Here is a 4,688-nt window from a genome sequence, read left to right as displayed (position 1 = left end):
GCAAAGGAAACCATAAAAAAGTCCCAAAAAGACAACCTATGGAATGGGAGAAAATAGTTTCAAACGATGCAACTGACAAGAACTTAATCTCTAAAACACACAACTAAATGGCAAAAAAAAAACAGTGGGTTAAGAATCCATCATTGCCGTGAGCTATGGTGTAGTTCGTAATTGCGAATCCCGAGGTTGCTGTGGCTGTGGCGTAGGCCAGTGGCTACAGCTCCAATTTGACCCCTAGTCTGGGAAACTACATATGCCATGGGTGCAGCCTGAAAGAAAGAAAGAAAACAGTATGGAGTACCTCAGAAAACTAAATATAGAACTACCATATGATCCAGCAATTCCATTCTTGGGCACTTGTCTGGACAAAACTTTCCTTGAAAAAGATACATGTACCTATGTGTTCATTGCAACACTATTCACAATAGCATGGAAACAACCTAAATGTCCACCGACAGTTGAATGGATTAAGAAGATGTGGTATATATACACAGTGGAATACTACTCAGCCATGAAAAAGAACAAAATAATTCCATTTGCAGCAACATGGATGGAACTAGACACTCTCATACTAAGTGAAGTAACTAAGAGAAGGACAAATACCATAGGACATCACTTATATATGGAATCTAATATACAGCACAAATGAACCTTTTCACAGAAAAGAAACTCATGGACTTGGAGAGCAGACTTGTGGTTGCCAAGGGGGAGGGGGAGGGAGTGGGATGGACTGGAAGTCTGGGGTTAAGAGATGCAAACTATTGAATTTGGAGTAGATAAGCAATGAGATCCTGCGATATAGCACAGGGAGCTATACCTAATCACTTATGATGGAGATAATTTGAGAAAAAGAATGTATATATATGTGTGTGACTGGGTCATTTTGCTGTACAGTAGATATTGACAGAACAACTATAATGGAAACCAACTATAATGGAAAAAATAAAAATAATTTTTTTAAAAAGCCCAAAAAAACTTCAACATCTAGCAGCACTATTTGCAACAGCCAAGAAATGGAAACAATCTAAATGTCCATCGACAGAGAAATAGATAAAGAAGATGTGGTGGATATATACAATAGAATACTCCTCAGCCATAAAAAGAACAAAATAATGCCATTTGCAGCAACATAGAGATTATCATACTAAGGGAAGTTAGAGAAAAACAAAAATCATGCTATCACTTACATGTGGAATCTAAAAAATGATACAAATGAACTTATATACAAAACAAAAATAGACTCCCAGACAGAGAAAACAAAGTTATGGTTACTGAAAGGGAAGGGATGAATTGGGAATTTGAGATTAGCAGATACAAACTACTATTTTTTCTTTTTTTTCTTTTTTTTTCTTTTTTTTTTGCTTTTTAGGGCCACACTCACGGCATATGGAGGTTCCCAGGCTAGGGGTCAAATTGGAGCTATAGCTGCCAGCCTATGCCAGAGCCACAGCAATGCAGGATCCGAGCTGCGTCCGTGACTCACACCACAGCTCACGGCAACGCCAGATCCTTAACCCACTGAGCAAGGCCAAGTCCTCATGGATGCTGGTCAGATTTGTTAACGGCTGAGCCACAGAACTCCACAAACTACTATTTATAAAACAGATAAATAGGAGTTCCCATCGTGGCTCAGCAGTTAACAAACCCAACTAATATCCATGAGGACTCAGTTCGATCCCTGGCCGTGCTCAGTGGGTTAAGGATCCAGTGCTGCCTTGAGCTGTGGTATAGGCCAGCAGCTACAGCTCCGATTGGACCCCCTAGCCTGTGAACCTCCATATGCCACGGGTGCAGCCCTAGAAAGGGCAACAATACAAAAAAAAAAAAAAAAAAAGGATACATGCACCCCAAGGTTCTCAGCAGCATTATTTACAACAGCCAAGATAAGGAAGCAACCTAAGTGTCCATCAACAGATAAACAGAAAAAGAAGGTTCACACACACACATACACACACACAGCAATATTATTCAGTCATAAAAAAGAATGAAATCTTGCCATTTGCAGCTCCATGGATGGACTTGGAAGGTATTATGCTCAGTACATCAGAAGAGACAAATACTGTATATTACTTATATGTGGACTCTAAAATATAAAATAAACAAATAAATATAACAAAACAGAAGCCAACCCACAGATATAGAGAACAACTGAGTGATCACCAGTGAGGAGAGGGAAGCGGGGAGGGATGTAGGGAGGGGAGCAGAGTAAGAGGCACAAACTACTATGTTTGAAATAAATAAGCTACAAGGATTTATTGTAGAGCACAGGGAATATAATCAATATTTTATAATAACTAAATGGAGTATAACTTTTTTTTTTCCTTTTTAGCCACACCTGCGGCATATGGAAGTTCCCAGGCTAGGGAACATCACCACAGCCACAGCAATGCCAGGTCCTTTAACCCACTGAGCGAGGTCAGGGATCAACCCGCATCCTCATGGACACTAGTTGGGTTCTTAACCCACTGAGCCACAACAGAAACTCCCAGAGTGCAACCTTTAAACATTGTGGATCGCTCTATTCTACACCTAAAATTTATATAATATTGTACATTAACTTTATCTCGGCTTAAAAAAATCTAGACACAAATTGGAAGATATTTGTCACACACATAGCTCATTATAAAGAACTATAAATCCATTAGAAAGATAAATCAAGTGAAAAATAGGAAGACATGAAGAGACATTCAGAGAGGAAAGTTAGGAGGAAAAGGAGCAGATGCCTGGTGCCGGGAATAACCAGGGAGGCGAAGAGAGAACATTTTACACCCATTCATTTGGCAAAAATCCAAGAGGCTGACCATTGACAAGCTGGAGAGAAGGTGGATCAGTCATCTCTCTTCCAGTAATTTGGCCCGGCTTGGGAAAATGAGATGTCATTATTATCTCCAACGCTGAACTTGGATGTGCACTAATACGCAGCAACTGCACTCCTGGATTTATCCCCCAGACATCTGTCTGGAGACCTGAGCAAGGCTACTCAGAGAAGCCCCATTCATCGTTGCAAAGAGCGGGAAACAGCCCAGGAGCCTGAGACCGTGCGGCTGAGTCCTGGACAGCAGGGAACACGAGTGAGTCATGGCCACAGACAGAGCAGCACAGACACAGCTCAGGAAAAAAGCCCAGGGGAACAAGCCAGTCCACGTGTGCCCACGTGCCACACGTGATGGGACACAGGGGGCGGGAGAACAGATGGGGCAAAGGACCCAGGATGATGTTGCTTGCGGGGACTGTCGATGGGGTGGTTACAGTTACATTCTCATGCGTGGGTTCCGAAGCTCCCCGGCCAGGGATGGAACCCAAGCCACAACAGTGCATGCTCAGGATCCTTAACCTTTGGTACCACCAGGGAGCTCTGCGTGGGTGTTCTTTACAGTATGAGTGAGCAGAAGGTGGAAGGGGTGGCTGAAAAGACAAGAGAGGGGCACGTGGGATGAAGGATGGTAGGATTTTAGGAGTAATGCACAGTTGCTCATCTAATTCTGTGCACCTGAGATACAAACCAAAGAAAGGGAGGGAGCTGGAGGGAAGGAGCAGTTGGGTAGCTCAGTCATCTCTCAAATTTCCTCCACCCATTTTATTATTTTATTTATTTATTTAGTCTTTTTGCCTTTTCTAGGGCCGCTTCCCACAGCACATGAAGGTTCCCAGGCTAGGGGTCTAATTGGAGCTGTAGCCGCCGACCTACGCACAGACACAGCAACACCAGATCTGAGCCGTGTCTGTGACCTACACCACAGCTCACGGCAACGCCAGATCCTTAACCCACTGAGCAAGGCCAGGGATCGAACCCACAATCTCATGATTCCTAGTCGGATTCATTAACCACTGTGCCACGACGGGAACTCCACCCAGTTTATTTTTAAAGAGCTCCAAAAGAAGCAGGGCTTATAGAGACAGGCACCCCGATTTGGGGAAGCACCAGATACATCCATTCATTGTGAAAGGAGGAAACTAGGCATCAGGAACAGAGTATAGACCAGAATCTGGGGATACTGCCAACACTCATGCTCTGTCTCAATTCCGAGGGCAGCTTGCCTTCAGAGAAGGCGCCCTCCAGCTGCTCCACCAGCTCCCTCCCACCACCTCTCTGTCCCCCAGTGAATCTGGGTGGGGATGCCTGGATCAGCAGAATGGAGTAGAAGGAGGTCCTGGGCCTGCAGCACCTGCTCTTACCCACTGCAAAGGTCACCAGGGAGGAAGGCTGACCCCTCTCCATCCACCATGCTGGGGGAGGAAGCCCCAGCAGCCACAGGAAGGCCTGGGCCAGTGACCAGGGAGACCCAGGCTTCCGAGCTCCTGAGCCTGTGAGGGGAGAAGCTGCCCCCATCACTCCAGCCCTGTGGGACACTGCGTGGAACAGACTGACACTACATGAAACAGACAGCTGTTCCCCTGAGACCAGGATGCAGACTCATAGGAAGTAACACTGTGATTTTAGTGAGTCTCTGTGTTACTCAACAGTGGGTCACTGCAACCCACCCTCCCCATCCCATCCTGAGCTTGTCAAAGTAGTGGGGGTGGGGGGCTTGGGGGGGTGGGGTCTGCTATTGGCTGCCCTGGCACCTCCCTTCTCCTCCCCAACCTTGGCCTGATCACACCCACTCCCCTCATCACCCAGCAGGGGAGCCACACACCCACCACACTTCTGCCCCCATTACAAGTCCGAAACTCATACTGCTCACCGC

This window comes from Sus scrofa, chromosome 2, assembly GCF_054392235.1.
Source record: "Sus scrofa isolate SSC_HxYL_T2T_F1_AM1 chromosome 2, Sscrofa_HxYL_maternal_Yorkshire_Landrace_v2.0, whole genome shotgun sequence".
In the NCBI taxonomy this organism is placed as follows: domain Eukaryota; kingdom Metazoa; phylum Chordata; class Mammalia; order Artiodactyla; family Suidae; genus Sus; species Sus scrofa.
The sequence above is the reverse complement of the archived record's forward strand: the minus strand, read 5'-3'. Positions refer to the sequence as shown.